This window comes from Carlito syrichta, unplaced genomic scaffold (assembly GCF_000164805.1).
Source record: "Carlito syrichta isolate Samal-C Ts95f unplaced genomic scaffold, Tarsius_syrichta-2.0.1 Scaffold303799, whole genome shotgun sequence".
In the NCBI taxonomy this organism is placed as follows: domain Eukaryota; kingdom Metazoa; phylum Chordata; class Mammalia; order Primates; family Tarsiidae; genus Carlito; species Carlito syrichta.
In genome coordinates, this window is record NW_007247895.1 from 77,081 (window position 1) to 97,727 (window position 20,647).

At 37.4% G+C, this 20,647-nt stretch overlaps 1 pseudogene; it reads right to left on the reverse strand.

The window, feature by feature from the left end:
* Positions 1–19,790: 19,790 nt before the first annotated feature.
* Positions 19,791–20,393, reverse strand: LOC103261606 (annotated as a pseudogene).
* Between the last annotated feature and the right edge of the window lie 254 nt (positions 20,394–20,647).

Below are 20,647 nucleotides of genomic sequence, written 5' to 3' on the forward strand. Positions count from 1 at the left end.
GTTATAAAAATTCAAAGTCTTTAGCATCGACTTATGTGTATGATTATAATTCAGTTGAAGTAGATAAAAACATTAAAGTTAATACTACTAAAGTTGTTGATAGGATAGAAGTTGTTTCAAGTTAGGGCAAGAAAACAAAGCTGACATTTCTACTATACATCTAAAAACTGGGACTATTGCGATGTGAACAGCAATGGTACAAAGTCATAAGCAAATACTTATTGTCTGTTGACTCATTTGTGCCTTGGTGCTTTCAAGTTTTCTTTGCTCTTAACACTTTTTTTTTAATTTATTTTTTATTATGATGTTGTGGGGTACAGTTAAGGTTTAGGTATACAATTACGTTTCATTCAGATACTCTGTTGATATGAGGTGTTTCCCCGTCCCCAGACAGATATTTGCTACGTTAATCCCATCTCCCTCCCTCCCCATAGTTTCCCAGTACTGTCAGTCATTTTCTTATAGTATTGCATTGGATGTTTAAGGTCCATTATATGAGTGAGAATATGTGATACTCAGATCTTTGTTTCTGTGAGAGGTCACTCAGTATTATAGACTCTAGTTCCATCCAGGTTGCTGTGAAATTCATGATTTTGTTCTTTTTTATGGCTGCGTAGTATTCTATCATGTATATGTACCACATTTTTTTAATCCAGTCCTCTTTTGATGGGCAGCATGGTTGTTTCCAGGTTCTTGCTATTGTGAACAACGCTGCGATAAACATACGTGTGCAGGTATCTTTTTATAGAGTGATTTGAGTTCTTCAGGATATATTCCCAGTAGGGGGATTGCGGGTCATATGGGAGGTTGGTATTTAGAGCTTTTAGGAATTGCCACACTGCTTTCCACAGAGGTTGCACTAGTTTACACTCCCACCAACAGTGTAGAAGTTAACACTTTATTGTAACAAGTTTTTTACAGATTGAAACTGATTCTAATGAACCAACTTCTAGAAAGTATGGAACATGTCAATATTCTCTTTTTCTCCTACCATTGGGGAATGTCCAAGAAGATCATAAATTAAATCTGCCTTTACAACAGATGCCAAAAAATATTACTAACAATTTATATACAAACATCAACTATTTGAACTCTCAAAATAGAACAGGAAGCTTGAATATAACTCAAAGGAGAGAGAGCAGCATGGTCTACACCTGTGTTGTTTGTATGTAAACCTAGAGAAAGAATGACTTTCAACAAAACAGTTCTTAATTGTTGAAAAAAAATTAAACTGAGTAATGCTACCCTAAGTCATAGAAGGCAGGATCAATCAGAATTGAAAAGGAATAAAGTGTTTACAAGTATTCAAACAGAAGAAAATACCAATGACTTCTGTCATAGTTACCATTATTTTCTTATCTGCTAGTATTAATATCCCATGTGTGTTCTAGGTGTGGGTTCAGTTTGATACTAAGTACTGCTTACAAATTACATTAAGAAACATTTATAGACTGTATGGGAGGAGCACATCAAAGGTCTTTATTTTTTTTTAGGAGGAATGGGCCGGCTTTCCAGGAAAGCAATCATTTTAAGAAAAAAACCAGTCTGGCAGTCAAGGAGAGAAGCAAAATTGAAGACAGAATTCTATCCTTAACCCAAATTCGTCTTTTAGAGTAAACCCATGGACTGATCCTTCCAGCCCAAAAGAGGAAGGTTATCTGCATATAATTTGAAAGATCTGTGTCTACTTGTAAAATACTGAGAAGTGAGGTGGCCAACTTTTTGACACTGGGACTCCAGAATCCAGTACAGCCTTAAAGGACAGAGGTGCTACTATAGTAATATACCAGTGACTCCATAGAACTACCATGAAACAATGAAATCATGGTGTGCTTCAGAACCAACACTGGGAACTAGAGCTAATGCAGCAGTGAGGAGGGGGTATCCACAGTGCAGCAGGCATTGAAAGCTCCAGAAGCAGTTTTAAAAACAAGGAAAGAGGAATTGAAGACCATGATGTCATACTGAGAAGATTTTTTTCATGAACACAACATGACACATGACCTGATGACTTCCAGAAATAATGAAATTTCTCAGGGTGTGGAAGCCTCACTTAAACAGATGTTGATGATAATCATTAGTTATTGAGCATGACTATGTATCAGACAGTATGTTAATTACTTTTTTATATTTCTTCAATTTCTACAACAACCTTATAAAGTAGGTTTTATAAGTACCATCACGATATGTGTGAATACACTTAGAGTCAGTAGCTGTAACCCTACCTTCACTCTTTTTTTTTTCCAGTTAGAATCTCAATCCATCACCCAGGCTGGAGTGCAGTGGCACACTCACGGCCATCCCAGCATAGACCTGTTGGGCTCCGGCGATCCTTCCGCCTCAGCCTTCCAAGTAGCCAGAACTACAGGCCCTACTGTCACTCTTTATGGCCTTAAAAAAATAGATGAGGTAAATGTTTAACCAGTAAGGGTTTAACAGGCTGTGATTCATTTGCATTCTCTATAGATTCAGGTTATTAGGCCTTTGACAACTGCACAGTGTGAAAATATTTTCTTCCATTCTGTGCGTTATTTATTAGCTTGGTTGATGGTTTATTTTGCTGCGCAGAAGCTCGGGTCTGAATAGGCCCACTTGTCAATTTTGTCTTGTGCTACTTTTCCTTTTGAGGTCTTGATCATTAATTCATTGCCTAGGCTAAAGTTCAGAAGAGTGTTTCCTTTGCTTTCTTTTAGAATTTCTATAGTTTGAGGTATTACATTTAAGTTGTTAATCCATCTTGGGTTAATTTTTGTATATGATGAGAGGAAGGGATCCAGCTAGATTCTTCTTCTACTTATATTTCGCCAATTTTTCTAGTACCATTTGCCAAACAGGGAGTTATTTTCCCAAATTTGTCTTGTCAGCTTTGTCTAAGACGAGATGGTTGTATGCCAGCAGTTTTATTTCTAGATTCTCAATTCTGTTTCATTGATCTATGTCTCTATTTTTATACCACCACCATGCTGTTTTGGTTACTGTTGCCTTGTAATGAAATTTGAAATCTGATAATATGATGCCTCTAACTTTGTACTTTTTGCTAAAGATTGCTTTGGCTATTTGGACTCTTTTTTGCTTTCATGTGAATTTAAGTATTGGGTTTTTTAGGTCTGTGAAAAATGATGCTGGTAATTTGATAGTGCTTGTGTTGAATCTATAGCTTGCCTTGATGGATTCTTCTGATCAATGAGTATGGAATGTTTTTCCATTTGTTTGTGTCATCTTTGATTTCTTTCAGTTGTGTTTTGTAGTTTTCATTGTAGAGGTCTTTAACCTCCTTGGTTAAATGTATTCTGAGGTTGTTTTGATTTGTTTCATTTTTTTGTTTGTCTATGTGTGTGTGCAGCTATTGCAAAGAGGGTTATATTCCTGATTTGGTTCTCACTTTGAATAGTGTTGATGTATAGAAATGTCACGGATTTTTGAAGGGTTGATATTGGATCTTGAGACTTTTTTCTTTTTTAAATTTTTAATTTTAAAGATGTGGGGTTCATTTCAGGGTTAGGTATGCAAATGTTCATTATGCAGGTACCCTTCTTGATGGGGTTGTCCCCCCACCCCTGGCAGACTCCCACTACTGTCAATCCCGCCCCCACCCCGGCAGTTTCCTACTACTGCCAGTCATTTTCTTATAGTATTATGATAATTGTTCAAGGTGAGAACATGTGATACTCAGTTCTTTGTTTCTATTATAGATCACTTAGTATTATAGGCTCCAATTCCATCCAAGTTGCTATGACGTTCATAATTTTGTCTTTCTTTGTGGCTGTGTAATATTCCACCATGTATATGTACCACAATTTTTTTATCCAATCCTTTTTCAATGGGCAGCACAGTTGGTTCCATATTTTTGCTATTGTGAACAATGCTGCAATAAATATACATCTGCAAGTATCTTTTTCATAGAGTAATTTGACTTCCTCCAGGTATATTCCCAGTAGGGGAATTGTGGGGTCATATGGAAGGTCTATTTTTAGATCTTTTAGGAATTACCAATCTATTTCCACAGAGGTTGTACTAGTTTAGACTCCCACCAATAGTGTAGAAGTATTACCTTTTCCCCATCTCCTCCCCAGTATCTGTTGTTTTTTTGAGTTATTGATATTGGCCATACTGACTGCAGTTAGATGGTATCTTAGTGTAATTTTAATTTGCATTTTTTATGACTAGTGAGGCTGAGCATTTCATCATGTATCTGTTGACCACTTGTATGTCTTCTTTTTAGAAGTGTCTATTCATATCTTTTGCCCACTTTGTAATGGGAATATTTGTTTGTTTTTTTCTTTTTGGCATGTTTGAGTTCCTTGTAGAGCCTAGACGTTAGGCCTTTGTCAGACATACAGTTGGCAAATATTTTTTCCCAGTCTGTGGGCTGTCTCCCTGCTCTCTTGATGGTTTCTTTGGCTTTGCACAAGCTTGTCAGTTTAATGAGATCCCACTTGTCTATGTTATCTCTTATGGCATGGGCACTTGGGGGTTTGATCAGGAATTAGTTGCCACTTCCAATTTCCACAGGAGTGTCTCCTGCATTTTCTAAGGTTCATATAGTTTGAAGTTTTACATTTAGGTCTTTGTTCAATGTAGAGTTGATTTTTGTGAGTCATCTACGAGAAACCCACAGCCTGCATACTGCTAAACAGACAGAAATTAGAACCATTTCTCCTGAAAACCAAAACAAGACCAAGATGCCCACTCGCACCCCTCCTTTGCAGCATAGTTTTGGAAGTCCAACTAGAGCAATCAAACAAAAGAAGGAGATCAGGAGTATCCAAATAGGAAAAGAGGAAGTCAAGTTATCATTCTTTGCAGACGACATGACTCTATACCTCAAAAACCCAAGAGAGTCCGGGCTCAGTGGCCCAGCCTGCAATCCCAGCACTTTGGGAGGCCGAGGCAAGTGGATTACCTGAGCCTGCGGGTTTGAGATCAGCCCGGGCAACTTGGCAAGATTTGTCTCTACAATAATATTAAAAATAGCCAGGCATGGTAGCATACGCCTATAGTTCTGGCTACTTGAAAGGCTGAGGTAGAAGGATCGCCAGAGCCCAGCAGATCGATGCTAGGGTGGCTGTGAGCTTGTGTGCCACTCCACTCCAGCCTGGTCAAAGAAGTGAGACCCCCAACTCAAAAAAAAAAACCCCAAGAGAATCTATCAGAAACCTCCTTGCACTGATAAAGGACCTTAGCAGTTCTCAGGGTATAAAATAAATATGCAAAAGAAAATTGTATTTCTATTTTCAATAAACAAACAGAAACTCAAATAAAAAGCACAATCACATTCACAATAGCCACGAAAAAAATGAAATACTTTGGCATCTTCCTAACCAGAGACACGAAAGACCTTTACAATGAAAATTACAAAACACTGCTCAAGGAAATCAAAGATGACTTGAACAAATGGAAAAATATTCCATGTTCATGGAATGGAAGAGTCAACATTGTTCATATGTCCATACTATCCAAGGCAATCTACAGATCTGGCACAACAGCTGTTAAATTACCAGCAGCATTCTTCTCAGACCTGGAAACAACAATACAGGTATTCATATGGAAACATGAATGGCCACAAATAGTCACAACAATCCTCAAAAAACAACAACAACAACAAAACAGGAGGTATCACACTCCCAGACTTTAAACTTTATTATAAAGCTACAATAATCAAAACAGCCTGGTATATAGAACAGGCATATAGACCAATGGAACAGGACAGAGATTCCAGAAGCAAAACCTCAATTTCAGCCTTAACTCATCTTCAGGAAAGCCTCCACAGCCAACCACTGGGGAGAGTAGAAACTATTCAGTAAATGGTACTGGGAAAACTGGCTGACTACACACAGAAGGTATTCTGAAACTTTACTGAAGTTGCTTATGAGTGCTAGGAGTCTTTTGGTGGACTCTAGGTTCCTCTATAGTCATATTACCTGTGAAGCAAAATAGAATTTAACTTCCTCTTTACCTATTTCGAGGCCTTTTATTATTGCTTTTCCTCACCTGATTGCTCTGGCTAGAACTTCTAGTACTATGCTGATTAGGAGTTGTGAGAGTGGCCATCCCTGTCTTGTTCCAGTTCTTAAGTGGAATGCTTCCAGCTTCTGCCCATTAAGTATGTTGTTGGCTATGTATTTGTCATAGATAGCGCTGATTATTTTGAGAAACATTATATGAGATTTTGACATTTATTTATTTGTAGAAATAGCATCTCACTAAATTGCCCATGCTGGACTTGAACTCCTGGTCTCAAGCAATCCTCCCACCTCATCTGGGCTCTCATAGTACTGAGATTATAGGCCTAAAACCACCATCTCCAGCCAGACATTTAGCAATTTTTTCTGATAATTTGTGACATTAAAGAGTATCTGCTTATTACTATATGTATTATTATATTAATAATGCTGATCTTCAAGCACCACCTAAATTAATTTAGCAAAAAATGATAAAGAGTTTTCTCTAATAAATTTGTATTATTTTCTTTTTATTCTCTATACAACTTATTTAAAGTACAATAGGAGCAGTTGAAAAAATAAAAATATTAAAATACATTTCTTTCAAAACCCAGAAAGTTAGCAGAAAAGGCAGGAGTGTTTAGATTGAGATACTATGACAATTAGTGTAGTTCATACACATTTTTGAATCTTCAGGACAAATATATTCATATTCACTCATAAACACAGAAACAAGATCCAAAAACAAATATGAAATACTTTTGTATTAGCTGCTATTTGAAGAGTTTCAAGTCTTACTTTTTCAGTGTGTGTAATTGAGTGAGGCATTGACATAGAATATTGAGTAGGCATTGAAAATTCTAGTCCTGAATGAAAAGCAGTTCATCTAAACAGACAATAAATCTATGGAGGTTGAACAGAGCACTGATTTCATATTTGATATTTAAAGACTTGATGTTGCTAGAAATTAATAATAATTACAATAACTAGAAAGTAACAGATTAATTATCGTTGTAATGATTCATGTAAAATTAAGTTATAAAACAACTTTAATAAATCAAAGAGAAAGGAGCATAGTCTAAAAGCATATTGTGAACTCATGCTTTCATTGAGTCATTAGAGGACACAATTTACCAATAAGATATATCACAGGACTGTTATCAAAGGTCATTCTTAGAAAGAGGAGATTGTAGAAAATTTCTGTGACATACAACATTCTAAGAACTGCAATGTATTCCCTAATAGAAATCTGTGTTTAAAAGTATTGACTGACAAAAAGATAAGACCGTTCCAACAGAATTCAAAGCTAGATAGCTACATGGTTCACAGGTATTCAAAACTACCAAAGAGTTGCCATATTTATTCTTCTTATTGAAAGTCTATGGCAAGTATTTGGACTTCAACGTTGAGCAAAGCAAACATCAGCTCAAACTTCTTGTAGCTACAATATGAGGCAAGTAATCACTGTACATAGGTTCAGTTAGTTGTGGAAACACAAAACCGAGACATTTAGACTATTGTAGGGTGTAGAGAAAGACATAGAGGATGCATGAGACTTGGTTGAAAATGGGGCTAGGAGGGTAGATACAGAGGGAGTATTCCAGGGAGAGGGAATCTACCTGTGAGAAAGTATTATATTATGAAGGGCAATGTGCTTTCAAAACACTGAAAGATATCAGGAGTGGCTGAACAGTAGAGGGAGGAAAAAAGAAAGTAAATAAGGTGAGGTTGAAATGATACACCATGGATTAACTTGTTGGCCACTGTTATAAGTTGAAATGTGCCTCCCCCCAAACATGCTGAAGTTCTAATACTTAATACTTGTGAATGTGGCTTTATTTAGAAGTCAGACTTTGAAGATGTAATCCCTTTAAGATAAGGTCATACCAAAGCAGGGTTGATCCTAATGCAGTGAATGTGATTGGATTCCTTATAAGAATGCTATGTGAAGACACAGACACACATACAGGGGAAAGATTCTCATGTGAAGATGGAGACAGAAATTGTGGTTAAGCAGTCAAAAGTCAAGGGACACCTGTGTCTACTAAAAGCAAGCAGGGATCCTCTCCTAGGGGCTTCAGAGGAAGCATGGACCAGCTGAAACCTCTAATACAGATTTCTACCCTCCAGAACTGTGAGGGAATATATTTTTGTTGTTTCAAACGATATTATGGTAGCCCAAGAAAACTAATCCTTTAGGAGTCTTGACTCAGACCATAAGACTTTATTAAAGGGGCAACATTATCAGATTTACAATTTAAAACGATGACTCTGATGACATTGGGCACTATAAAATAGCAGGCAAACAAGACTGGTTGAAAAGAAACTGATGATTGCAGCAGTAAAAAGGAAGTAAAGTAGCCAAGAATCAGATGCAATTATATGCCATTAGAGTTGTGTTAGCAAAAGCACTATGGCTTCCACTGCTTGGCAGCTACACTGTAGCTCATATGAAGACACTCTAAACTGGAAGCCAAACACTCTGTAACTTCTTCTGAGGAATTCAATCTGTTGGCCACCATACTAACCCAAATATCAACAAAGTATATGCCATGTCCTCATTCCACTCCTCTTGTGGATAAAAAAGGTCTCTTGCCTTAAACTTAACTTAGCAATAAAGAAAGTTGCAAAAACAAATTCTAGTTTCCACTTCAGTGTGTTGTATTCAGAATGTAAAAATTTCCAAACACAGGAGGAAATTTCAAATGCCCACAATGCTCAATTAATGAAATTGTCAATCCATTAGCTGTCTGGCCAGAAATCTGGGATTCATATTTAATTCCTCCCTTCTCTTACCTCCCTATCCTATTAGTCTTCAAATTATGTTGATTTTATAAGTTTAATGTCTCTAAATAGTTTTTTTGTTTCTTTTGTCTTTTTCTTCCTATAATTGGGTATTATTCCTGACTGCATAACTGCTGAGACTGGTAATCTTGCAACCTTAAGAGTCTGTGAGCTACCTATAATCTTTTAACTAATATCCAATTATACATAAACCAGTCAGAGTGGGTTTTTTGTTTGTTTATTTGTTTGTAACCAAGAATTTTGACTTCCACACCAAGAAGAAAACTGGAAGATTGGGATTGCTATAAACAAATAGTTAGACAATAAGTGGTCACAATAGACCTTTTCCATAAACAAAGATAACATGTACTTGCCTGGATTATATGTAGTGGACCCAGGAAAGGGTACTATCCTGCAAGCATTTTAATTAAACCACAACTAAAATATTATCTAGCTTACTTTCTTATGTAAATTGACCTTTAGTGATAAGTTTATCACCAAACAAATGCAATAAATATGTAGTCTCTTGTATGTCTCTTTGCATACATGAATTAATAAGAGTGAAATTTTGCAATTTGTAGACATGAAGATAAAAATAATTATCTTAACACATGTCATCAGAATTTCTCTTGGGAAAAGGACTTGTCATTATTTTATAAAGTTATTTTTCTAGTCAAGTCATTTGGGGTGGAAGGTCACACTCTTTGGATATTAGTTAACAGAAAGAAAAGATTGCTAAACTGATCTGCGTTCAAAATGAGCAGGAATTAGATGTGTTCTCATTAGAGAACAGAAAAGAAAGGTTAGCAGAAGGGAGAAGAAGGTCAAGGAAAAAGAGATAAAAGAGAGAAGGCAAACTTTTGGGAGATAGAGCCCATGTTGATAGATATTGCTGTGAAATATTTTTAAAGGGTGAAGCCCAATATTATATTTTTAATTTGTTTACATGGTTACACCATAACTTCATCAACAAACCCAATTCCAACGTCTACTACACACACAAGTGCCTTAGGTGAATTTTGTTTTTGTGGTAATTAAGAAAAGTACCTGATTTGTACTCCCACAACTTTATGATAAAATAAAATAAAAATCCATAAAAGTAGCTGAGCGTCTTATCTGACTCAACATGGTAGAGAACATGGACAACATTTATGCAAGGAACAATATAAACAGTGAATTCTCGTGTAGCGATCAGAGACACACCCTTCATGATCTGGTCCTCACCTGCTTATCTGAAGTCACACTCTTTTTCTTCACTGGTCTTTAGCTACTGTAACCTGTTTTCTGCTTTTTGAATACTCTGAACTATTTCCTCCCTCAGGACTTTGTATACCCCCATCACCTACTGGAAATATCCTTTTCTCTATCCCTGTGGATACTTATATTCATACTTTTGCTTAAATGTTGCCTCCTTGGGAAAACTTAAGAATATGTAGTCTCCCCCAATACACTGATGCAGCATTATGTACATTTTCCTTCATAGTACTTACTTCAAAGAATTTTTTCTTAGTTTTAAAGGAGATAGCTCTAGAGGGTTTCTGCTACACAACAGGCACTCAAACTTTTGTAACTGTTGTTAACATCATCCTAATTTAAAGTGATCTCACCTTTTCGCTTGGCTCGTCTCGCCTAAGAAGGAACAATACAGCTGGCATGCACATGTAACTCAATATGCCACCTTTTTAATTCTCTGATGTCTCCTCCACCTCTAGCAAGTTTTGAGGCTCAACAACTTGGATAAGAGGGATGCAGTGTTGAAAGCATTTGGGCATTGAAATACTGTTTTTATTCAGACAAAAAAAAAATCAAATGTATCCAACACCAGGCAGTCTAATTCACTATGTTGTTGCTACAAAATTCTTTGATAATGGCAATTTGGAAACATAAGTTCTGTCTTTTATAAAGGTGGCCCAACACATCTTAGAAATTTAGAAGTGTCTAATCTTTAATGATATATGCTGATTTTAGCAGAATGAAGAAGAAAAGTGCACATTCACCCTGATAGGGGCACCACTTAGTAAAAGTGGAATGTTAAAAATAAACTTTCAGATTTGGTAACTTTTTTCCTAGAACACTTAGGTCTTAATATTTCTTAAGTAGAGAGCTCCGTTGCCAATTATTTTTTATTACCAATTATTAATATAAATAAAGCACATTCTCACATAATGGAATATTCATATTGTTTCACAAAATATAAGAAGAAAAAATGAATTGCCATTTCATTTTGCTATGTGTTGCTTTGTAACTGGCAAATGGTAAAATGTTAATACATGCAAATGTTGCTCCCAATTAACGGAAAGCTTTCTCAGACCCATTGGCAGTTCTTCAAATGTATCTCTAGAAGTTACTCTTCTCTAAGACACAAAACAGTGAAAGAATATGTGGTTAATAGTGGGGCTTCGTGATATAGGAAGGCTCAAAAGAAAGCAATAAATGTTTTTTCTGATTGTTCACACTTCCCAACAGTCTCATAAAGAAACATTACTCACCAACCTGTCAGTGAACAGATTCTGAACACAAGGCATAAAGAAGGAGTGTGGAGGCGAAAACATCTTCCAGATTACCCATTAGAAGCTCAGTTGGCCATCACACATGTTGACCATATATTGAGAACAAGATAAAAGAACAGGCACTTCTTTGAAGATTATAAATCATAATCATTATTGTCAGGCACTATCAGAGGTAAGAATAATTTCTTGAGAAAATATGTAGCAACATCCACCATTGCATAAAACCCTCAAAATTCCCCCTCCAAACAACCCTCAAGAAAAGTGCCTTTACTTAAATAGGAAGGAAGAAAGCTTCAAATTGTCTCTTGTCCTCTCTCAACTCACCACTATTTACCCCAGTGACCCTCCAATATCCAGGGACACCGCAATACCATAACTGATTAGACCTAGAGATATGTATTCTCTCTAAAGTATTTAGCATTGAAACAGTTACTGATCTAAAAGATAGCATTACTAACACTGGACTCATTGCTAGAGCTTCCCAGGCAACCACTGTTTCCTCCAAACTGTCATTATTACACAACTCTGCTTCTGATATCCAGGCTGACAAAAATTAAGTTTACTTGATTTGGTAGAATTATCTTCATGTCTAAAGAAATACAAATGCTAGAAACATTAGACAATTCTATAAAAAGATTCTGTTCTTCAAATAAAAAAGTAATATTGATTGTTTAACAGGATACATACAAAGTTCCCAAATCTTTGTTGACAAGGAATTTTTGTTCAAAAAATTTTATCAATTGTTTTTTCAAGTTTGATCTTGCTTTTAAGTGATGAATTAAAATTGTATATATTTATAGAATACAATGAGTTGTTTTGATACATGTGTACATTGTGGAATTATCAAAACAGGCTAATTAACATACTCATCACCTCTACGACATATCATTTCATGGTGGTAAAAACATTTAGAATTCATTTGTTTGTTTTTTTAATTCCAGAAATGCTTTCTATTTTGGTTTTAATTATTTTTATTGTAGTAAAATATATATATAACATAAAGCTTGCCATTTTAACCATTTTTAATACAACTTAGTGACCTAACACTCACAAATATCACTACCATCTACTTCAAAAACTTTTCCATTATTCTAGACATTCTGAATTCATTAAGCAATAATTCCCCATTTCCCCTCCCCACCAGCTCCTGGTAATTCTAATCTACTTTTTGTCTCTATAAATTTACATATTTTATATATTTCATATGAATGGACTAATACAATATTTGTCCTTTTTTAATGTAGCATGGTGATTTCAAGTTCCATTTATGTTGTATCGTAATTGCATTCCTTTTTATGCCTCAATATTGTTCCACTGTATGTATATGCCACATTTTGCTTATCATTTCATCTATTTATGAACACGGATTTTTCTATACTTTTTGGATAGTGAGAATAATGCAGCAATGAACATTGGCATACAAGTATCTGTTTGAGTTCTTGTTTTCAATTTTGGGGGTATATACCTAGGAGTTGAATTGATAGGTTATATGGTTATTCTATGTTTAATTTTTTGTGAAACTTTCTCACAGCGGCTGCACCATTTTACATTTTGTTTGTTTTGTTCATTTATTTGTTTGTTTTCCCCTAAGACACATAAAGGCATAGCAAGCCTAGTAAAAGCTTTTTTAGTTAAGCCCTGAGGAAACACCTGGTATGTTGTGGCTTCTCCAAACACCTTGAAAAAGCCCTCCAACCCCTCTGACAACAGATGACAGAAGGGAAACCAAAGAGTCAGCAAATACCCACCAAGTCATGCAGCTAATGTTCAATGAGGGTCTCAAATACAGATTGCTGAATGCAAGTTAGGTTACATTCCCTGCTGGTTGCATTTGGCTAAATGAGACATGTTTTCCTTTAATATTCTACATTTTACCTTTCCAAATGAAAATAAAGATGTTAAAGTGACTATTCAGCTTCCAAAATCTTCCCTAGATATATCATAAGGTGAAGATAAGAGAATGCGATGAAGAGGTTTGTGCAATTACCTACACCTGTGGGTTGTATTAAAAAAACGTAATTATTCAGATATAAATAAAAAACAATTTCTTCTTTTTCCTCTATATTTTCAGGAAAAGTACCAACACTGTTGAAGCAAGCTGAATGTTTACACAATAGCACTAAAGGAGATGAAAGGGTAGCTTCACGCTCACAAATTAAAGTCAAACTCCTTCTCCATATCATCACTTACACTAGCATGTTGTAAGTTGATGAGCTACTGGTTCTGATCATTGGACCTGAGACAGAAAGATGCCCCCATATTGATCCACAGCTTCCTAACATGCAGGCAACTTGTAAGGTTATTTGATTCATTGCACCTGCAGCATCTGCAGAAGTAAGGATTCCAAAGTAATCTGTATTGTGATTACCACTAATTTCATAACTTTTCTAGACCAAGTTTTATGATATAGTCAATCAAGGAGGATAACTAAGACTACAAGAAACACCCTAAACATTAGAACTTAATGAAACACAGTTTATTTGTCTCTCACAACACTCACTGACACAGGAGGACACTGGGGCAGAGGCTGGTCCATGTAGTTATTTAGTGATCTCATCTTCTTCCAACAAGTGGATCTTCCATCCCATTTTCTGCTGGAGATTTGCATTTGTCCAACTGGTGCGAGAGCTGAGGGAGGGCATAGAGGATAGTGTATTTGTTTGCTAGAGCTACTGTAAAAATGTACCACAAACTTTGGTGGCTAAAAAGAATGGAAATGTCTTCTCTCACAGTTCTGGGCACTAGAAGTGAAAATCAAAGTATTGGCTGAGCCATGCTTCCTCCTAATCCCCTAGGCAATGATTCTTCCTTGACTCTTCCAGCTTCTGGTAGCACCAGGCCCTCTTTGTCTTGCAGTCGTAGTACTTCAATACCTGTCTCCCCATCACATCACATGGCATTTTCCTCTTCATATAAGGACATCAGTCATGTTGGATTAGGGATCCATCCTATATGAGTCAACCCAAGCAATGGTGAATTTTCTATGGGCAAGGCCTGAAAATATTATATTTTTCCCTTCAGCCATTTAATTGACTAGAACTCAGTCACATGACCTCACTCATCTGGCAAAAAGACTGAGGGGTATCTACAGGGTTTGGTGACTACATAACATTGCCTGTGCCACAGATAGTAAATGTGGTTGTTAGTTAATTTTAAATTTCATCAAATACATATGTATGTAAAAATAACTACACTTTCATCCATAAAAATAAAATGCTACATATTATTAGTTAAAACAGGACCAGAGTAGAATGTTAGAAAAGAGGGTTAAGAAAAAAATATGTGGTAGAAAGGGAATGTAGCATGATTTCCAGTCTCATATACTGCTTTGACTATTTAACTTGAATTGGAGAAAGAAGATACATGGTTAATATTTGTTGTTGTTGCTGTTGTTGTTGTTGCTTTAATATTTAATCCATCATGCTATTATTGCATTATATCAAATAGGTGATGCCTGAATTTTTGGATGAACCTTTAAGAAACTGGTTTTGAAGGCTTTGTTTTTCATGTCAGGGTGTGGTTAGGTGAAACAATATGAAATTTTAGTGTAGCACTATCTGTAGTTGAATCTGACTCAAAATCTTATAGAAATATTGTAGTTAAAGAACTCAAACATGCTGAAAGGAAAAAAACAAACAGCCCCATTAAAAAGTGGGCAAGAGACTCGAATAGACACTTCTCAAAAGAAGATATATGGGCAGTCAACAGACACATGAAAAAGAACTCAGTCTCACTCATCATCAGAGAAACACAAATCAAAACCACACTGAGATACCACCTAACCCCAGTAAGAATGGCCATCATTAATAAAGCAAACATCAGATGCTGGCAAAGATGTGGAGAAAAAGGAATGCTTCTTCATGCTGGTGGGAACATAAACTAATGCAGCCTCTTTGGAAGACAGTGTGGTGACTTCTGAAAGAACTAGAAATTGGCCTTCCATATGACCCAGCAATCCCCCTATTGGGAATATACCCAGAGGAACTCAAGTCATTCTATCAAATGTTTGTTGCAGCTCTATTCACAATAGCAAAAACATGGAGCCAACCATGCTGCCCATCGAAGCTGCACTGGATTAACAAAATGTAGTACGTATACACAAAGGAATATTATGCAGCCATAAGGAAGAACAAACATACGGACTTTGAAGCAACTTGGATGGATTTAGAGTCTATCATACTCAGTGATCTTTCACAGAAAAAAGAACAGAGTACCATATGTTCTCACTCATAAGCAGACCTTGGACAATTACCATAATACTATAAGAAAGGGATTGGCAGTAGTAGGAAACTGTCAGGGAAGGAGGGTTGGGATTAGCAGTTAAAGGAAACTGCTAGGGAAGGGAGGGGCACAACTCATCAACAAGGGTAACTGTATAATGAATATTTATATACCTAACCCTAAATTTTACCCCACATCTTTAAAATAAAGAAAAAAAATGTTGTAGTTAACTAAGTGTGACTGACTTGGCTTTCTTTTTTAATTTTTCACACTCAGAGAAACAAGTTCTGATAGGATAAAAACATGCCTAGCTATAGAGATGAATTAGGATTGGTATATATCAATCATGGCAAACTTACTGACATTAGCCAGTAATTGGTCAAGGTGTGTCACATGACCTATTGGAAAATGAAATGTAAGGTAAACTCCTCAGGAGGAGATTTCTATTTCTAAATTTTATTTTAAAAGTACATATTTCTTATAATATGAGAAGTATTCAGTAAAAGGTCTTTTTTTTTTACTTCACTCCTATACTTTGTTTAGAATGCTGTCACATAAAGACTTGATGCTTGGCACTCCAGCCACCATGTTGTAACTAAGAGTGAACTAGGAATGGTACAGTGACAAAATTGAACAATTACATTTTGAGTCACCAAAGCAACCCTGGGACTGCCACCTCCAGACTTCTTGCTAAATAAAAAATAAACATCCATATTATTTGAGCTGATTTTAATCAGGTGTTCTGCCACTTGTAGTCAAATGGACCCTGGCTGATTCAGCATGCATAAGCCTAGGGAGTCAATGCCTATCATCCACTGTCTCTGTCAGCTAAATCAAGAGGTCTCCAATCTGTATGCACCCCCCTATATGCACACTTCGCAGCAGTCACGATAAGATTGCTGAATTTACAGTAACCCATAGATTCAGTGATTCCTGATTACTCATCTTGTTTCTAAGTCTCAGTTCTTCTCTATTAGATAAAGTGTGGGCTCAGACATCTTCCATATAAGATGCCTAAGTTCCATACTGGAGCTTATTCAGTCTTAACCTTAGACTGCCGACGTTGTGACATGCTACTTAATTGTTCCCAGATCCTTCCTCTGAGTATGGATCTTGCTGTCTCAACCACAGCTAGAGACTGCTTTTTATAAAATGATGATCTAAAATCTTAGAGCTCACAATTTAATATGCTTGTTCCTACAGTTCCTCTGCCCTGTCCACTGGAGGAAATCCCTGGTATTGCCTTCTGCCATAACCATATCAAAGTCTGCCACATTCTCTGTAGAATTGATGGCATTGGTCGTTGTATCTCTAGCTCTCCTGTACAGCTTCCATCTATCTTCTTCCCTGCATGTCTACGTTGCTGCTGAGGTAACTGGATGCCTCTTTCTCCAAATGGGCATCAACCAGAGGCAGCAATGAAGGGTAGTATGGACAGCCTAGGACCAGAAGTCAGTCAACCTGAAATGTAGATGTTACTCCACATTATAATGGCTGTGTGACCATAAGAAAATTACTTAACCTCTCTGGGTCCCAGTTTTGTCAACTGTGAAATGAAGGGGTTGAACTACAAACACCAAGATCTATTTCTATTCTGACACTCCAAAATGAAAAGCAAAGCTTTCAACTGGTTTGACCACAGGCATTTATTTTCACAGTGTGAGGCTTTAAAAAGTTTGCCTTTTACTAGAAATTTCTTCTATTTTTTTAATTTTATTTTCTTTCTAAATAAGTCTGATACTCTTCCCAAAGATCATTCTCTATTTCTATGATAATATCCTAAAATATTATGCTCTATGAAATATCTAGGCTTCTCACCAAAGAAAGATGTAATATTCCCACCCCATCGAGGATTCTCTCTTTTTATCTCTTTGGAAATAAATATGATGGAAAATTTGAATATTAGTCTAAAAGCAACTTAGTAGAAAACCAAAGCAAAATAACTCCAGGGATCTGAATGAATAGACATAAATGTCATAACAGATTAATTGCCTCTGAGAAGGCTTTTCTGATTCATCCATCCCAAACTGTGATTCTCCAATTCTTTGTACATTTATTACGTTCTAATCTATACCAAACAAATAACCTAGCATTTGTATTCTCCTTTAGCTTTGTTAATATACTTTATATAGATACAGACATAACTACTTCAAAACCTTTGTGGAATGAAGCAGGTAATGGTTACGTGAGTTAAAATTATCTAGCCAATGGGAAACTGACTTTAGTGTTCATAACACCAAAAAAGATACTCCAAAATAATCTAGATCTAAATGTTCTTCTCTTCAGATATGTTGGATGGGAAGAGGTGGGTGGAGAAGGGGAGGGCAAACTAGCATAATTCTAAGACTTTCCAGTGCTAATAAGTCAGCTCTGGTACTTAAACTGAAAAGACCACGCCTGCAGTTATAACTGAAGGCACCTACAGAATCATCTCCTGAGAATACATGTGGAGGAGAAGAACGTGGGTGTTCAGTTCAATAACATTAACATCTAGTATGCAGTCATTTCCTACAATCTGAGTTTGTGAAGGTGGTCTGAAAAAGGAAGCAGAAAGCATTTGTTTGATTCATTCCACTTTATAGCTCAGTCCTTTTTCTCTCTCTAACCATTAAACTCTGTGTTCAATAAATATATAATGAATTCTTAATCTGCATAAAGCATTACATTAAGTGCTGTGAGGTATGTAACATGCATAGAGACATGATTCTTGACCATATGAGATAGTTTAAGACACTAGGCATGCCAAAGAAAAAACATGTGGTGACGTAACGTAGCTCATGCCAAGGAATAAACAAGGGGTGCAGATGTGGGTGATTGTCGGTTTGTCTGTTTGCTTAATGACTACGCTCTCATCTCAGCCTCAATCTCCCATCTGTCTGGGAGACTCAGATCCACTTTTGGAAGCACAGAAATTAAGCTGAAGGGAGGAGAAATCTTGCTGGAAAGAAACACATTTGCTTGCAGATCATGAATGCTAGGAGTGGACCAAGAGGGACATAAGGGCACCTCCTTTACCTCAAGGACATAAGGCCACCTCCTTCACCTCAAGTAAGAATGTTCAGCAGTGTAAGGACTTGAAGCAACTTCTCCAGTTCTACTGAGAGAAAAATTGGAGGAAATTAAATGGCCGATGGACTGAGTCAGAAGGAATCACAGTAGGGCAGAGGGCTTTAAAATGCTGTCAGTTACAGTCACTCTTCTCAAAACCTTCCTATTGTTTTCCAACTCACAAAAAAATAAAATTCCAAGTTCTACAAGACATTAACATGATATGGACACCCCTTCCCAGTCTATTTCATCCCTGGTCACTCTCACCCTAGCTCTTTCGATAACCACCACACTGACCTTCCTTTAGATCATCTTGCAGACACACCAAGCCCCCTCCCACCTAAGGATCCTTATATCTGCTGCCCTCTACTTGAAGACCGCTTTCCTTAGATGACATTCCCTTACTCTCATGCAAATAGTTGCTCAAATGTCCCTTTATGAGATGAGATAGGTTGGCCCTCAGCAGTCTGTGTCCATCATTTCACTTCCAGAAAAGGAACTAGAAGATGTTCTTCAGGAACTTCAAACCAAAACAGTGGTCCAGCTGCCAACCCCAGGAAGAAGACACTGGGCCAGTGATGCTGGTGATTTTCCTGTCAGGACTTTACAAAGACCAGTACTCCATGCTCTTGCCTCAAAAAGGCCTGTCGATACCACATAAGAGACAGTGATCTCATGAGACAGACATTTGATTTTTTTTCCTTTAAGAATTTTCTCAATCATACAAGTTTCCAGAATGATCCTACGGAGATATCCCAGAAAAAATAAGGCTTCTCCCAAACACTAAAAAGGCATGTAATTATTTGTTAGTGAAGTAGATACAACAAGCTCTGATTTTTTTTCACTGTTGGTAGGGCAGAATGGTCAGGAGACTCAACTCTGGCAAATGACCCAGGGTTCCATGTGACCTGTCCCAAAGAAGGACACTGAAAGGGCCTTCATGCCCAGTCTGCTGGCTTAAAATGTGATTAATCTAGTTCATGTTGGGTGGCCAAAAAATAAAATAAAATAAAGTAAAATGTGATTAATCCTGTAAATATTTTCCTGTACAAAATAAGAAAATATATAATATGTGAGATAGTGAAATGTATTATGAGAAGATAATAAAGCAGGGTGCAGAAGGTTAAAAAAAATGACCCTCAAAGATTTCCCATTTTAATCCCTGGAATCAGGAAACGTTACTGTATTGGGGGGGGGCGGTCCTTGCAGATGTGATTACTTCAAAGATTTTGAGTTTTGAGATGAGATTATTCTGAATTATCTGGGCAAGTCCCGATGCCATCACAATGTTCCTAAAGGGTTTCAAATCATCCAACACAGTAGGGTTGCTCTTCAAAGGACCTTTAACCTGCTGGAAACCTGCTTTTTCCTGGTAATGGACATAGTACGGAAAAGGGGCCGCGGAGGTATCGATGTCAAAAGGGGAGGAGAACCTGATGATAAGAGAGACTTCTCCTGGGGTCACCCAGATGTTTCTTGGAGGCCCGATGGCGCCGTTCAGATAGTGTTGAAACCAAGGCATCGTCCCCCAGGCAGAATGGAGCTTTCCCAGCTTAGCTCGAAGGCGAAGCGTGACCTTGAAATCCACCTGGAAGCCCTTGGAGCAGCCGGCCGCAGTGAAGTCACACTCGGTGGCCGTGACCTGCGTACAGTTCACTCCTACAGACTCAACATTTAACCACTCACCGTCGATGTGTTTAAATTGCCCTTGGTAGACCACTGGTCTTGGGTCATTGCTCAGAACCACCGGTTCCCAACTCAAAACCTGCTCGGGGTTGTACAGGCGAATCTTCGGGTGCTGCGAAGCCGGCAGCTGGGAAAGGGAGTCTGGCGGGGGCGACGTGGCCTCGCGGGCACCGAGCGGTAGCAGCAGCCACAGCAGCGGCCACGGCGGTGGCCACATGGCCCGGGCGTCCGGCGGCGGCTCCGGCCGCGGTCCGGCCCTGCCTGGGGTCTGCCGAGCCGCTCACCGCGCCACCATGGAGAACGCAGGGTGCGCGGGTATATTTTCTGATTTTGTATTTCTCTCACTACCCCGGGTCCATTTCCAACATAAGTAAATCAATATTTGTTGAATGAAAAAAATTCAGAAACTCCCCTCTGGCCAACCAGATAGAGTAGATATGGTCAAAGACTTGACTT